Source organism: Harpia harpyja, chromosome 2 (assembly GCF_026419915.1).
Source record: "Harpia harpyja isolate bHarHar1 chromosome 2, bHarHar1 primary haplotype, whole genome shotgun sequence".
In the NCBI taxonomy this organism is placed as follows: domain Eukaryota; kingdom Metazoa; phylum Chordata; class Aves; order Accipitriformes; family Accipitridae; genus Harpia; species Harpia harpyja.
In genome coordinates this window covers 61,241,248-61,258,698 of record NC_068941.1, presented here as the reverse complement: position 1 = coordinate 61,258,698, position 17,451 = coordinate 61,241,248, and the positions used below count along the sequence as shown (strand labels likewise).

At 41.7% G+C, this 17,451-nt stretch overlaps 1 protein-coding gene across 6 annotated transcripts in view; it reads left to right on the top strand.

The window, feature by feature from the left end:
- Positions 1 to 11,933: 11,933 nt before the first annotated feature.
- ATP10D (ATPase phospholipid transporting 10D (putative)) overlaps positions 11,934 to 17,451 on the top strand; it is a 63,800-nt gene continuing 58,282 nt past the window's right edge. For 2 of the 6 annotated variants that reach the window (XM_052780133.1, XM_052780135.1), the window contains exon 1: positions 15,381 to 15,456. The gene's annotated coding sequence lies outside the window, so the exon portion shown is untranslated. Of the gene's footprint in view, positions 11,988 to 15,368; positions 15,457 to 17,451 lie in introns of those variants that run through there. The other 4 variants (XM_052780132.1, XM_052780131.1, XR_008234137.1 and 1 more) reach the window with 4 other exon arrangements.

The following is a 17,451-nucleotide window of genomic DNA, read 5'->3' as shown; positions in this document are numbered from 1 at the left end:
CCAGGGACAGCACAGGAGAAAAAGAGAAAGGTCCAAACTTGGAGAGAAATGTTAGGGGGAATAAGGAGAAAGGTAATGAGTGCCCCGCTCATTTGAAAGGGATCAAACAAGTGACAAATGCAAGAAAGAAAAGATGTAACATATGAAAGACAGGAACACATAAAAGAGGGCAGGGAATCACCATTCTGTCTGACAATCTCGGTGAACGCTTCAAAGTAGCTTATTTTTGCAGGTCTGAGGAATAAAGAGTTTCACTTTTCATGGATGTGTAGTTTAAAATAATATTTGGATTCAGCCTACTGACATATGAGGTGCAAAGTCAGACTGCCCATCGAAACCAGAGCTGGGTTAGCTAAATCCATCTTTCTGAGCCCATGCACAGCTACAAAGCAGTAGGGCATACAAAGCTGGCCTTTGGTAGTTCGGCGTTTGTTTGGACTTCAATTATTTGGATCTGCCATCAGGTCTTAGGCCTTAAAAAGACCAGATTTTCATGCTTCTGTACCACAGCAGCAACAATCCACCCTACCCCTCTGAATGTAAGCTGCCAAATAACCACAAAATCAGACACAGAGAGGGAAACTTGTAGAACAGTAAGTAGGTAGGCAAGAGACTTCAGGACAGCAAGACAAGAAGCAGCTTTATGAGAGAGAAACATGGAGTGAACTTCACATTGTATTATCCACATTGCTGCTGAGTTATAGAGGGTTTTCTTTGCTTTTACAGATAACCCGCAACCTAAACTGCAGTAATTAAACATATTTTAAAATTAATCCTTTTGTCACTCTTGATTTTGGAGGAATAGCAATAATTAAAACATTGGGAAATAATTGAGTAGTCAGAGGTTCTTAATATTATAGTAGCATAAAGGTGTTTTACACTGCTCTAAGTATATCCAGTTGGGGAGAGCATCTGAGCACCAGTATAAGTCTGACCCACAAAGAACTATTAAATTGGTATGGCAATAGAAATAAAAAAATAATTCTGCATTTTGCCAACACGGGGGGCCAGTAAATGAGATTTTTAAATGCAGAGGAAACATGAGGTTGCAGTTCAGATTAAGCTGAGCTAAATGTCAGTTGCCATGGAAAAGGGAGGTCCCCCAGTCCCTGTTTTCAGCTCTGCTTCCTTTTCCCCTCCCTTTTGCCAGCATTAGGGTGGCTGTGGCTGCAGGATGAAACTGCAGCTGATATGGCTGAAAACTAATTGTTATTTTTGCACTGATTTGGTTTTTTTTCACGGGTTAGATTTCAGCCACGTTGGAACAGAGCACCATTTCGGACAGAAGAGAACTTTGTCATTGGGACAAAGGGGGAAGGCAAAACTACTCCTCTCGCAGCCCACATTTAGATCAGATGAAATTGGTACTGAAACTACAGCTTGACACAAGAATACCAATCAGTGAACCACTTTAAGTATTAAACCAGGAATTTTGAAAGCTTTTGTAGAAGCTTACATACAAACATGCTTATAGCGATGTGCTACAGCTGAAGGACATTGAAAATAATGTATCTCTATCTAATTTTTACATTCTGACCAGCCAGTGAACTTCCTAATAAGTGAGGCTGGATAAACAACATGACACTGATGTGCAGAACATTCTTTATCAGCTATTTGTTCTTCATAATCTATAATAATAATTTGTCCTGAATAAGAAATCAGTTTCTTAAATTATTTTACTTGTAAAATTCAAGCACAGAAAAACATGACAAGTTTTAGTTCTCTTCCTCCTGCCTCCCCTTTCTGTAAATATACTACCTGTGTATTCAGTCTATGAGGCATGAAGAATACAGTACTTCATGCATAGTGGATACAGTCTATGCCCATAGCTCTATACTTGTCTCTATCTTCTCTAGCTTTTTCCAGTAAAGAGATGTAATTGGAGGGACTTCCTTAAATGTTCTTGATTTCACATCTCGCTCTGAAATTTCAAATCCTCTTGCTGGTTTCTGTAGCAGTTCTGCACTTCCAACAGATTGCACTGAAGATCCAGCAATAGCTGTGAGGGACATTCTCGTGGTTCAACATCACCTCAGAGACACACAATTTATATACTGAACTCTGTACTTCCTTTCACAGACAAGAACATACTAAAGAGATCATTCAAAACAGTCTGCTACATTTCAAGATTTTCAGAGAGGAACTGCTGTTGCCAAACTTGCTGAGCATACTTTGAAGTACCAGATGGGAAAAATCTTGTACATGTTATTCTAAATCAGAAAGTTATTATCATAGGGTTTTTAAATATGTGTACTGTATACATCTCAACACCTGCCTGCCTGAGCTAGTTGAAGGACCAGGAGCTGGTATCACACCCACTATTTGGTAGGACAGAGGCAGGTGAACAGTTTAGACCAGAAGAGTGACCTACTCTATAGGCCAAGGAGCCTGTAGTTGGCTTGAGCCATATACCCAGTAAAGTAACAACTCACAGCTCAACACAAACTGGAGTCAGTAACCGGGGCTGTATGCTCACAAGTCCTAGTGGTTACAACCTTCTGGCCACAGCTGGGCAGGCACAGACTTATTCTGGGACATGGATGTCTTGCCTTTCCTCTCCTGTCCCTAAGACACACTTCTTTGCACAAGCTTCTTTAACAGGAGAGGGTGGAGCCTTCCTCTCCCACCTGACACGAAGCTCTATGAATATTCTCCTAACTCTCCTTTCCTGCAATTCAGGACCATTATTTCTTATCCTGTGTTCAGGGAACATGCAAAAGAGTTTATTTTAATCTGATTTATTGCTACCATTTTATAAGGAAAAATCTATCATTACCATTTCTGTTCTTCTGCATCCCTCTTTCCGTGCCTAAGAGTTCTAGGTGAACTGAATACCAGGTATGCGTCAGGACCGGAATTTTACTCACTATGTGGAGGTCTAATGATTGTAATGGTGTCACAACCCATGCTGGACAGACAAGGGAGGGGTTGTGGTGAGTTCAGAATTCCCTCGGGCTAATTAAGGTGAAGTGACACCAAACAATCAGTTAAATGTTTTACTTATGGCAGAAGCAACCTAAACTTGGAAGGCATAATAGTAGGCGGTGTGGTTCCTATTGAAACATCTACAAAGGTAAGGAGAAGAAAGAGAAGAAAAGAGAGAGGAAAACAAGAATAGGAGAGAGAGAGAGAGAGAGATCACCGCCCTTGGATCCCAGGACAAAGTTAACAGTCGATGACACTGATGGTCCTGGTAATCCTCCGGTGATGGGTGTGTGCAGGGCTCCCCGTGTCTGCATCTTTTATAGCCCAGTTCCCGCCTTTTCTCACATCAATCACGCCCTCTCCATTTTCTTCACACTGCCCCTAAGGACTTATATAGCTCTCAATTTTCTGCGCAGGTGCCATCATGGGGGGTGGTTGTGAGCCCCTTCCCCAAATAAACTCTGGGTGACCCCTGGCCACATAGGGTGAGTTGTTCCACCCAGTTCATCAGGACACAGGACTGCACATCCTCCGACATGCCTCCAGCATCCCGTGTCACATGTGGTGTTGCTAAGCAGAACTTACCTTGTTGAAGTGCCTTGCAAGCACATTCTGTTCCCTCCCTCAACGGCAAAAGCCAGGCCCCAGTCTCTGTCCATCACGACGGGTGTTTGAGGCATTAACTCCGTCCGGTCTCTCGCAAATGGCTGGAATGCAAAAAGACAACAACAACAGAAAATTAATAATCACTTTTAGGGCAGATGCAGTAAAACTATAAGCCAAATATTCCTCCCCTTCTCTAAGCCTAACCCTAAGATTTTAATATTAATAATGAATGGTAATAGCATGTTGGTGCTTTCCAAAATTCTTTGGGCATCACAAAAGATAAAAGAAAATGCCATGTGGGTAGATTATGATGACTCTTAGCCCTATTAGTAAACAACAATTAGTAGACACTGGAATATGCTGCATGGCAAGTTGCACCAACACATCATAATAGCAGTGGGGAGAAAGCATTCCTAAAATAATAAACACACTACTAGGTACATCTCCCCTCATCCATACAAGGAATTCATGGACTGTATTTATTATATGACTCTTAGTTGAGAGCTACTATGATAGCTACTATAGATTTTATTTTTATCACATAATATTTTAAGGTAATGAAAACAGCTGTTGGTCAAATAGTTACACTGGTAAAACTTTTTTGCTAACAGAGGTTGTTTCAACCAAGGGCATAGAAAGAGAAGGTAAGTTTAACAGACCAAGTAAAAGCACAATTTGTTGATACAGCTACGTCCATGTTAAGAGTGCTTTTGCCAGTACAGCACAGCAGTGCTTTTTTACCATTAAATTTGTTCCAGGGTAAATCCAGCCAACTTGCTCCAAAGGCAAATGGCCTTGGGATTTACAAGTCATTCTCAGTCTTGTCAGTCTGTATCCAGTTTGGCAGCACATCATGCTGGCCAGAATGCCTGAACTTCTTTGGAGTCTCTAAATAATTAATATATAAGGGGCAGCTTTTCACATCTACTTCCTACTTCTGCCCTTCTCTTTTCCATGGGAAATAACAACTGAATAGACTTCACTGAAGATGTTCCTAGACTCCTATTAAACAACAAATCCCATCTATACATGCCTGTATCCAAGCTCAGGAAAGTGGAGTCAGTTAGTACACTGTACACATATAACTTTCCTTGAAGGGTATTTAACATCTGTTCCCATTTTTAGTTTTCTGAGATAGACTGTGTGACTACCATACTTAGCACAGAACTAGGATAAAGAAAAAATTCCAACTCTGCCACTATATTATTTCCTACCCACTTCATCTTCTTGCATCTGAGTTTCCCCACCTGCAGAATTAAGGTAGTAATATGTGACTGTTCCTACAGGTGGTGTAGGAATCCATTAAGTTTGTGGCTTTACACCATCATGTTTATTAACTTTAACTAATGTCTGATAAGAACCAGCCGTTCTTCTGTATTTTGGGAAAAGTATGACCATGGCAGAAAGCCAGGTGTGTGTCCAGAATGCTAGAAATTCTTTTTTCTTAGGAAACACATGGCAACATGATATTAAACACAGCAAATGTAGTGCTCATGAGGAATACAAAGAAATACATCGCAGAGGAGGAGGCGGCCAAAAAAAAAATAATTTGAATGTGACATCTTCTCACAAAGCTAACTAAATATTCATGTATTAATTTGAAAAGTAGGTTTGGGGAAGCAGTTGTAGGAGTCCTGGACAGCTTCTTTATAGTTACCACCTTTTTGAACCTTGCGAACTGTCACACTGTTGCTGCAGTTGTATAACCTCCATGACTCCTGGGACAAATTCTGCTTTGAATCATATTACTGCAATTTCCCTTTTTCTTCAGCGTGAGAGTGTCTCAAATTAACAAAGGTACAGAAAGAAGAGAGGCAGACTGCATACTTCTTTACAATGGCAAACAATTTTCTCATGGCTTAGTCACTGACGAGTAAGAGTCATGCCAATAAAACTATTGTATCTCAGCTTGCCTGTGTATAATCTCTCTTTCTAGGTACAAAAAAAGTTCTAATTTACCTAGAAGCATTACCAGCCAGCTGGAAAAGTCTGAAAACCCTCTGGCTCATGCACAAGTGCAAGACTTGTATAAGGTAGGAAAATACATGTGTTTATAAATAGGGTTTGCTATAGTGAAATAATGAATCTCATAATGCAGATGACAATATCTTTAATTAGTATTTTGCTCACAGCAGATTTGCAATAGTTTAATGTTGCATTGGTACAGATGTTAATTTTCAGTGAAGTAGCTGAGATGACATTTGCTTTTATTTAGGGCTACTCTGGAGCAAATTCTGGAGAAGAGCTCTCCAGATAATTTCTCTTTGCACTGTGAAGACATGGTCTACTCATTCTTCCACAAGCCACTGTAAGGAATGTAACAAGAAATTTTCCTTTCACAGTTTGGAGAATATTTCAGGAGAAATCCTGAGTGACTTTAAAATAGAAAATTTACAATTATATTAATTTTTCTAGTTTTTCTTAAATAGTTCCTCTACCTATAGGAGGAATATAAGGAGAAAATATAAATTGTTCATTTGAAGACAGGGTATGTTTTTTTCCATAAGTTAACTACAATGCATTATATGACATAACATCCTAGCAAAGAGCAGTTGTTCTAATATTGTCACATACGGTACTAGTTGTAAACCCTAGGCTTCCTTCCAAGTTTGAACTTGACCTACAGATACCTATGAAAGTATAAATCTCTCTTGTCTTTACCATGGCCATGGCTTTTCATTATTAATCTTGGATCTGTTATGTACTGGGCTAACCAAGTGAATCAGGAACACACATGTGGTAACATTTCTTCAAAGTTAGCTAAAGCCATACTTGTGCTTTGTCTTGGTCTTGGTCTATGCTTTATCTTGGTTTACACTTGCTCTAGAAGGTGAGATGATCAGATAGAAAGTCTGCTGGGACAAGGTTTCACCTTCAAAAATGTTTAAATATGCGTGAACCATAAAAATGAGATTTATCAGTGTGGTGTTTTGTGAACACTTTTGATCTGTTATGAGGTTTCCTAAAATGAGATTAACCATTTTATGAAAAAACAGCCTTGGATTTTCCCTTGTGGAGAATACCTGAGAGAATCAAAAGTCCAAGTGGCATCTTCATATCCATCTGCTGGATTATTTTTGTTTGTTCAAGAAATGGATATAGTTGGAGTCATCTGTTCAGCAGAAATTATGAGTTAGAAAAACTGTTTTTAAAAAGTGAGTAGAAAAAAAAAGCTTGAGAAAAATTATAACCCAGACAATAACTTTCTACAAGCAAAGAAAGAGAGAAAAAAACCATTTACTAAATAGTTCATTTAATATCACTGACTCAGCTCATTTTATTAGCTGATAGAATGGTTTGATAAAAAGAAGAGGCAGAATGTAAGGTTATTTTGTGGACCAGATAAAATCAACAAGTCAAATAAATTGTTTATATATACAATGAAAAGGAAGGCACATCTCCTAAGTGCATACCAAAAGTGTTCTGATGCACAAGAAAACTGTAGCAGTGTAAACAAGCTAATAACAAGTTTACAGCTGTAGATAAGATAAGGCTGAAGATTAGCCATGGGAAATTGCCACACCACAGTAAACAGAAAAAGAGATAAAGCAATTTATCCAAGTGCATCAAAGCCGTCTGTGTGAAATTCCACTTAGCTAGTACTACCTTCCAACCATACACACTTTCCTATCAGCCCAGAAGCAGCACCATTAGATGATGTTCCTTTTCTTTGGAGTTTCAGTTTTGTGTCTTATTCAATGGGCCTGTGTTAGTTCAGCAGGGTAGCGAACCTGGGTTGTTAGAAGCTGGAGTCTCACTATAGATTACCAATTCAGCTTCCCTATTGTAGAAAGTACTAATGCCAAGATAAGAGGTAAATTCCTGCTGCATTAGGAGCTGCAGTAAGATGATGATATCTCATTTAAGATGATTTTCTGCTTGTCCTGGTAATTCAGAGCCCCTTAAGAGTGAAAGACTCTTTCAGATTCCTTGTTAAATTCCAGTTGATAGTTACTTTCTGCAGAACAGGCAACAGAATGAAAATCCCTAGAACAAAAAGTCCCATCATCTTAGTGACTTTCAGGATGGAAATTCCTTATGCACCTGATGGCCAAACCACAGTGAGCGGTATATCAGCAAATGCTATGTCAATAATAATAACTGCTACTGACTGTTAATAACTGCCCTCCGGAACTGGGATATAATGCAAGCTTCCTGATTCCTGGCATTCTGCAATTGGCTAAAAATAATGGTATAAACCACAGGCAAAGCATGAGGATTGCACGAGTGAATATTACAGTCAGTTACTTAAAACTTGTCTACACAAGCTATGTCATGGCCATTTATCCAACATTAACTAAGGTCTGAATGGATTTGTTAAACTGCATTGCACCTTTGGCTGGACACTTTTATTCAGAATTTAGTTAGCCTTCATTTGGTTTGATATAACTCATTCTTATCTGGTTTATTTTAGCAAAACAAAGGTGGATGGATAAACATCAGGAATAAAAAGAACTATTTAAGCCATTAAAACAGTGGTCACTGCTAGTATAAGAGCAAATGGGTAGGAGCTTGAGCTTAGAAGCTAGAAGATAATTCTTAACCCTCACAGCAACCATACTCTGGAACAGTTTTCTAATACAGTAAGATGAGCAAAACACCTAATTATTTTTACGATAAACCTCAGTCAGTTTATGAACCAGATTACATGGCATGCTTGCAATAACAAGGGAATAGATTCCATGACCCAGAAGGTACCTTTCAGGAAAGTTCCCATGATAATATTTACATAGCTATTCTACTTCTCACAAGATTTGAAAAATGTACATAATATATACAGAATATATCTTGCACTGTAAAAATATAAAACCAAATGTTAGATCTTTCAAACTGAGCATGTAGTCTCATAATCATGAGCAAACACTTTCATGTTGTGGTGTTTATTCTCCCTTGTTTCTATTTTTTATTTGTAACATGGAAGTAGTAATACCTTCTTGTCTCACAGGGAGCTGTGAAGGAAAATTCATGAATATTTATAAAATGCTTACTCCAGTGATGAACACAATCTCCTCACGAGGAAATCAATAAACTCATACAGATTTAGACAGTGTACGGTAAGTAAAGGTTATAGCCATACACAGACTAGAACAGATAAACAACTGTCTCATTCACTGGGCATCCATCATCCTGTAAACTGAGTCAGACTGCAGTCCTGTCAGGAAATATATCTGAGGATCTTGTAGTAAGAGACTACCTTAGTGCATATGCACAATAGGCAGCTTTAATCTGCACTGGCAAAATACTGGGTTTTCACATGTAACATTGGTTAGGACTCTAAATACATCATTTAGCCAATGATCTTGTAAACAATAATTCAATGTAATTTAAGTTTTTTGGTGAAATCTCTGCTAAAGTTAAATTATTTGGGTTTACTGCAGAGCGAAGTAGGAAAAAGATGATCAAATTACTGGGTGATAATCAAGTCCCTTTCTTGCTATAAATTATGATTAATATGCTACCACATCTTCAAAGATATTTAAAGCAGAGTGTATATCATAGTATGTCACTATTTGTACTGTAAATACACACCAGATCTCTCAGGTACATCCACTGACCTGATATGAATGTACCTTGTACTTGCTAAGCTGGTCCAGGAGCACCCACACTGCAGTAATGATAACCATCTATGTCTACAACCCGAAATCCCCACTGGCACCACTATTTATGTGGATTTGGCACTGGAATGCCTGGGGAATCATAACCAGGTTTTTAGCATTTCATTAACTTGAAGTGCTCTGGGAAATGTTTGATGGCAGGCTATGACAAATTTCCCTCTTCCTTCCAGGTCTTCGTGGGAAAGTTTTGAGTCTGCCAACATGTTTAGTCGACAATTCCCATGATGTAAGTTCCTCTCTTTCATGTGCCCCAACCAGTGCCAATATGAGCACAGCTGGATGAGCTGTTCATGCTTGTACTTGCAGAGTTATTGCAGCCATGAGCAGATAGAGGGTTTGAAGAACACAGAAGACCAAAGAGCTCGCCAACTGTGCTGGAGTCATCAATGGCTCTCACATGCCCATAGTTTTCCCTTTTCATGTGGCTGTTCAGGAGTTAATATGAAAAACACCTGCAGACCTCTCTAGAAAAAAGGGATATATCTGTGTGGATGACATTCAGTGTTATTACTTCCACACAGAAAAGCTGTCAGTGAGATTTCTCAATCAAGCATTATCTCTGGTGACTATCTTCTTTGTAGTTACTCTTCCATAGCGTGCTTGGGAAAAGACAGTTTAATTACACTTCAGACATGCTGGATGGTTGCTTTGCATGCTTGGGATCAAGACCAAGACTACTGGACAGTAGTACAAAAGGATAAAAGTGAAAACATGTCTAATGGCCAAGTCAGTGCCAGTAAAGCCTTCCACCCACCCAGTCAGACCTACGTCTCTGAACAGCTCATATACTCAGCTTCAACACATCTAATTAAACTGCACAGAGAGCTGCACTAAGGCAGCTATGCTCCTTCTTGCAGCCAAGCTAGCTCATTGATGGTTTGGTCAGGTATTTTTGCAGCATACTGATGTGCAGGCCTAATCAAGGCAATTGTTACTGCTGGGCAAACAAGGGAAACAAAATGATGCCTTTTGTAGTTGTAAGCTTACAGAATGGACTGACATGCATGAAAAAATATGAATGGGAAACATGGGACACTGTATATAAATTACTTACAGCTCTGATGTTATTACAGGATAGATGGCTATTCTCTTAAAAGCTGTGTGATGTTCTCTTCTTTCTCAAACACCTATGCTAACCTCAAAGTTCCAATAAATCAATATGTTAACCAATTAAACAACATTAAAGTAACTGTGTTCTGGCAGGCCTACTACCACCTTGGGTCTTGCAGTAGCTCGTTTTGCCCTCCTCAGAGTTGCATCCTCTTTCCTATAGCTCCTGAGCCAGCAAAGGCAGTGGATCCTGCCAAGGAAACAGAAGAACTCTGTATCTTTTCTTGCCCAGAATAAACCTGCGTAATTTCAAGGCGGCCGTTATGGACTTCCTTCATGTAGGTGTATTTTTATTCCATCTGACATGCCCATATGTTCTGAAATTCCTGCTAGCCATATGGGCACTTCAAAGAACAGACCATCAGCTGCTGTTCACTGAAACATAACCAGTGTTTTCAGTGTGTGGTCGAGGCTACAGGACATGCTAAAATGCAGGACAACAGAGGAAAATGACGTCACGCGCATGGGAAGGAGAGCACAACAAATTACCACTGCTCAGCACAGCCCTCCCAGCACTCTGTTAGGAATTCATTGTTGATACTGGACAAGTACTGGTAACTCCAGTCCATTTCAATAGGGACCAAGGGGTCTGCAAATAACTTTTTCTGGGTTTTTTTTTCTTCCTTTTTCAGCAGAAGATGGTCTTGGAATATGAATCCTCTCACTTTTGTGTAAAAGGCCATGTGATTTCATTGTAACGGGCAGCCTGCAAGAGTGCTCTGGAAGGCAGTAAGAGCAAAAAGGACAGTGTGGGTCTGCAAAAAGGCTATTGATGAAACAACTCGCTGAGGTTCCCGATGGCAGTGATTAAAGATAATTTGGGCAGTTTCTCAAGAGCCAGTGGCTTACTTCCTAGAAAACAAGAAAGAGTGTTTGCTAACCTTGATTAGCCCAGTGGCTAGAAAACTTGATGTTTTGACAGGCCGAGCTGCCTTTAGTGCCAGACTGTCCTGGCAACAGATCAAGAACATCAGCTTCCCTGACAAGCTGTCAAGGGCATCAGGTTCTGTCACAGCCGCACTCCTGCCACAGCCTCCACCTGCCGAGGCCTCAAGGAAAAAAAAAAAAAAGCCTTTAAATGATAACTAACCTTTGGATGGGCAAGCGCTGCAGTTGATGGAGATTGTAAAAGCAACCCTGTTCATATTTTTGCTTTGAAAACTCAGCTCCTGAGCATGGCAGGAGAAAAATGGGTGCACAACGCCTGGGCACGACGGCGCTTTGCCTGCACGCAGTTCGCCGTACTGGTTTGGGACTGGGTTTGCCCTCGGCTGGACGAAAGGGCTTACTTGGCAGTACCTAACCTCGCCTCCCGAAGCGGCAACCAAAGGCCTGGCCCCGACGGCAACCAGCAAAGCTTCCTCGCCCTCACCCGGGGCCGCGGGGTGTGCGGCGGAGACGCTTTTTGGAAGGGTCCCCCGCCGCAGTCCGGCCCGGCGGGTCCCGCCTCAGTCACTCCCCAGGGGAGAAAGACCAGAGCGGGAAAGAGGCGAGCAGAAAAGAGCGGCAAAAGGCCGGTAACGGCAGGCTGAGGTGCGGAGACCCGAGAGCGACGACGGCCACCGGGGAAGGGAAGCAGAGGCGGGCCGGGACGGCAGAAGGGCGCGGCGCAGCCGCGGGGGGCCGGGCAGCACCGGCGAAGCGGGGCGGGGCGGCCGCGGAGACAGAGCGAGAGCGGCGGGCGTGGAGGGGGGTCGCGGCCATTACGCTGGGATGTGAGTGGTGCTACCGGTAAGCCCGCCGGGCCGGGCGGGGGGGTCAGGCAGGTAGGCAGCCTGCCTGCGGGACCGGGTGCGCGGCTGGTGGGGTGGGAGGACACCGGTGCCGGGCTCCTGGGCCGAGACCTGACGGGAGGGAAACGTGGAAGCAGCGGTCGTGGAGGAGCCCGCACTAGTTCGCGAGGAGGCTGTGGCGGAGCCACCCGCGTGGCCGTACGGCCGCGGGGACATGCGAGCCGGCAGGAAAACGGGGCTGCCTGCGGCTGCCGGCCTTCGGGCCACGTAGCCGGCCTCGGCTCCGCGGGCAGCCGCCGGCCCCCAGGTGCCCCCCGCCGCCTGGGGCGGAGGCGAGGCGAGGCTGCCGCGCTGAGGTGGAGGGGGGGAGTACCGCCCTCCAGCCGCCGCGCGAGGTGCCTCATTCCTGCGGCTGCCTGGGGAGTTCCGCCGGGCAGGTGCCGCCCCTCAGGCTGAGGGGAACGTGAAGCCGTCCGTTCTCGGCGTGAAAAGGCAAGGTCGTCACCACCGAGCTGTCCGTTTTCAGCTCCCAGTCGGACTCGGAGGTGGAGGCAGGTCCCCTCTTCCTAACCGCGGGTGACATTTTGAGGGCGTCAGGGGTCTGGTCCGGGAAGGTGCTGCGGAGGCCGAAAGGTCCCCCCTGCAAAACCCGGCGGCGGCTGAAGCTCAGTGGTGCCGCGGCCGTCGCGTGCAGTGGAAAAGGGCGGTTTGTGCTGTTTTGTTTTTAAATGTCCCCTGGGCCACGAGGCCGCCCGTGCGTATGTTAATCTCATCGGCTGAGCTGCTCTGGAAGGAGACCGGAAAGAAAAGGTAGTTAAGACCTTGATAGTTCAGGGTGGTGATTGAGGGAAAGGGTGTAAGCTTTTATGTACTTTACAGTTTTACGGCAAGTAAGTAGACTTAGGTCCATAGAAGTCACAAGGAAATCCCTGAACCTTCAGGGAGGTACAGAGGGGTGCATCGTGCCCACGGGCAGTTACAGGATTAGGCCACAATAATAGGTGCTGGGCTTAGGAGTGAAAAAATGTTCACAAGGATGGGAAAGAAAAATCAAAGTTCCTAAAAGGAAATTATTGTTCGGTCAGAAGTACAGCTACTGAAGAAAAAAGTACTTTTAATATAAAAGCTACTGTTATTTTCATACTAAAATAATACTTAAAATATACTCATGTCTCACCAATGGCCATAGTATTGAGAAACCCCTTATTTAAAAACGTACTTATCTTAATATAATCACCAAGAGATAACAGAATTGTCATAACCCCTGTTTTCATAAGTGATGGATTGCAGGAGAGGCACTAAATGGTTTCCCCAAGATCAGAGTGGAATTTAATTCTCTTAACTCCTTTGCACGCCCTAAAAGCTGATCCGAAGCCATCATTTTAGGCTGAGTCTTTACAGTTAGTCTGTGGGCAGTTAATATTTACAGGAGCAAAAGCTAGGACTGACAGACAAGGATCACATTCTTTTGTTAATTGCCACTACTGTGGATGATCTGGATTTCAAAGGCAATAGCCACAGCTGATATATATTTCTAATGAAAACTAGACCAAAATCAGGACCGAGTGCCCTACATAAATACTCAAAGACACTCTAATCTGACATTGCTGTCCCATCTCCTTGTGCCAATGAGAATGCTTTCACAGCTGTAAACCAGATTGGGAAATCCGATAATGTTATTGTCTTTGAGTTAGTAAAAAGTCTTGCAGATCGATTATGAAGGAGGGGAGAAAGCCAGGAGCAGGAGGTAGGAGAAGGAAGAACAAGTCCTTTCAGTGTTAACTTTTAAATCGGTTCAGCTACTCACAGCACTGATTCTTTAGTGTCTTAAATAGTTTTGAGGTTACTAGGGTCAGAATTTGAGCATTCTTAAACCCCTGCATTTTTTTTCTAGGCTCCTATATCTTTTTGTTTCATTTTTAATAATGATACACATTTGTAGTTGAGCCCTGAATTACTGTAGGACACTTCTGTCTTTCAGGCCTGACATATCCTCTCAAGAGGCATGTCTTGTAGTGTTGCAGAAACTCTCTAGTGGTTAAAGTGGATTCACAGGTTATTCCTGTCAAAATATCCCCAAGCAGTAGACAGGTTTTATTGCTCCATGAGGAATATCTGATTGTATTCCTGAGGTTATAGAAGAGTCGGTTTTGTCAAAAATTCACTACAGTGTTGGAAAACTATGTTCACTGCTGTCTTGAATTCTGTTGAATGGTGTTGTGGCTGATGACCACCTGTATCCCACCTAATTGTGGTTTCTGTAATGACTTTTAAAAGCTCCGTCTTGTCCATATAAAGCCAGAAGCCATCAATATATACTGATATGCTGTTTAAAATGGCTGTAAATACTAGCATAATTTCTGCTGTCACGTTAATGAAATGAAAATACTTTTATGTGTTCCAAGCATAGGAACGATGCACAATTCCTGTGTTGGACAGCTAATAGTTGAAATCAGTGTCATGAAATATTAAGTGAAGCCTGCAAGATCTGAGCCTAATTTTAGACCTGAATATAATAAACAGTACTGGAAGAGAAGTAAAAAGATAATGAGCATGGAGATGAGTAAGAAAGACAAGGACAGAAGCAGCAATACTAAAATAAATAGAAGCGTCATAAAGGATTTCACAGGGCTGAAAAGAAAACTAGATGCCTGTGTAGTTTCAGTCTGACCCTCAGAACTGCCTCTCTGAAGGGATCTCCCACTGAAAATCTTAAAATGCCAAGGAAAAAAAATGCGATGCGCAGCGTATGTTCTAAAGCAGCACTGTCCTTTGCAGCTGGAGTGCATGTGAGGAAGATGCTTTACTGGTAGAAAGTAGGAGCTGTGCTGAAGCTACAGCACAAATACAGTGAATCAGTACAACAGCATTGATAATTAAAGTGCTGTCAGCTGTAGCGTTGTTGTCCCTTTGAAATATGCAGGTATCTCACATCTGTTGTAGCTGTTGTTTTAGCTTCTTAAAAATCAGAAGGCTGTATATAAATTGTTCATTTTAAGATATACTTTTGGTAGGTATGATTGCTATATGCTTAAGGTAGCTTTAATCTGTTTGGCTAAAAACCAGTGAAGCTGCACTGCTACAGGCCTGGACATGAGCCATCTAAGTCTGCAAAATACTTGAAGACCTTCATGAAAATCTGCACTTTTGTGGCTCGACTGCTGTTAGTTATCTAGATATTTAGTAGCTCAGGTTATGCCCACATGTATAGCATCGACATTTCTGGCTTCCAGTGCTGGCAGAGAAGTCTGTTTAAAACCAGAAAGTCTTTAAGATAAAATCAAATCTAGTATATTCTTTTAAAGTGAGCTGTGAAGGATTTTTTTTTTATTTGTAGTTGTGCTCTTTTTGTAACCATATGTATAACCTCCTTTCCCAGATCCTTTGAAGAACCTTAGAGCATTAAACCTGAAAGCCTCTTGGATGCCTTGGGAGTTTGTGGAACTCTTGAAGAGCTGATAATGTAGGTGTCTTAGAAAATGAGAAGAATAGGACTAGTCAGAGGCCTAACTTAGGATCTTGGGAACTCAAGTACAGTTTCTTGCTGTAACAGGTACTTTCAGTATAAATTTCAATTGAGTAACCTAGACCTTGTCGACACAACAGAGTTTTGTCCCTTTAAAGAAATCATTATAGTTAAAAACCAGGAATACTGCCAGTATGGATCCATTCCTTTAAAACTGTTTACTGTAACAGTAACTGTAGGGAGCGTACACTGACTATAAAAAAATCACATCCTTTTGCATCATAGGGACACCAGTATAAATTTTTTAACATGCCCCACACCTTAGTCTTACTGTGAAATTAATGTGAATTTCACGCATATCAAAGCATCTGCAGTGATTAAATGATGCATGACCATGAGCTAAAGATATACTTATGAGAAAAGATGGTCATAAAAGAGTAAGACTTAACCTGGAAGGTTTTGTTTTACAGTTTTGAGAGGCTGATGTGGCACATGAGAACAGGGCATAAAGCAGAACTTTTCTGATTAATGGAGAAGAGAATGTAAAACATTTGCACAAGTCATAGCTCTCCAGCAGTCTTCAGTTTTATTTTGAAACTGTTTACCTGTAGCAGAAATACATGATTCATCTGAGTTTTAAACCTAAAATTTGGTAGCGTATGGTTCAGTTGTGTCTGCAGGTACAAGATCTGATTGGCATCCTAAATAACTACCCAAGATGGAGGAGATTTTCTGCTTTTATGTGCTGCTCCCACACTATAGCACATTAATCAATACTACTGCATGTATGGTTTAATATCAAATTATCTTGCAGTTGACCTTGTGTCAGGGCCTTGGCACTTCTTGGGTTTTAATGCATCCTGCTGATTGTTTTTCAGTTGTGAAGAGCTGCCAATGGCTGGCTTAATGTTCTCACAACTAAGAAATTTCCTTTCCAAGATAAGGCATTCCAAGGCTTGCAGGTTTTCAGTGTTGCCTCCGCTAAATCAGACTTTGTAGGTAGGAGTGCATGGCAAAATATTGCCATAGCATTTCACTTTCCATAGTAACATCTGCCTTCCACTCTTAATCCAAGAGTTCTTAGCATCCCCTTTATGAATATAACTCAGAATATGTGGTTGCAAATAACCACATTTTTTTCTTAGAACTGAAGTTTTGATTCCTGCAGGTTTTTGGCTGTTTGTCCCATAAATTGGCAGCACAAGTCTCTTATCCAGATCTATTTAGCATATTAGGGTGTCTCTGCAGATTTCATATTGGCTTGCAAAGACATGTTACAAACTTGTGAAATTGCGTGTTACAGAGAAAGTAGCAAACCTTAGGAGAAAAGAAGTATTTATTCTTCAGAGTGTAAATTAATCTTTAGGCCATGGTTCCCTTAAGCTTCTCTGTTGTCTAATAGCTTCTGAGTTTTCAAAAATTATTAGGAGGTGTTTTTAACATTTAGCCTGTATAGTTCTGACAGCGTACTCCACTCGTAATGTAGCGACGCAAGTGCTAGTGAGCCTGTGCAGTAACACTTGCTAGGAGGTTTAAGTGGGACTTTGTGTGGATGAGGGATGATCCATTCTTCCATAGCTTTGTGTAGTGTGACCTCCATCTGGGTTAACATTTTTATATCTTCCCTGGTCAACCCAGAACCTCAGACCTGCAGAACATCCTGAAATATTCAGGTAGGGAGTTAAGAAAAGGGGTGTTGCTGGAGAGATGCATTGTCTGATTTGCTTCCCTTTTAGGTGCTGTAGACATTTTGCAGGTAAGATAATGCAATTTTGATTGCGTTTCTGTTTGCCAAGAATCAATTTATTATTTGCTACTGGAAACAACCCCAGATGACACAGAAAGCCTACTGCACATTGTGTTGAAAGATTGTGCCTGAACAGGAACAGGGTAGAAACACGCACCATACACATGCATGTGCCAAAGGTCTGAGGAACATTCTTGTGAAATATGTCATTTACCAAGTGTATTTAACAAAGAATTTTCTGAAAGCAAA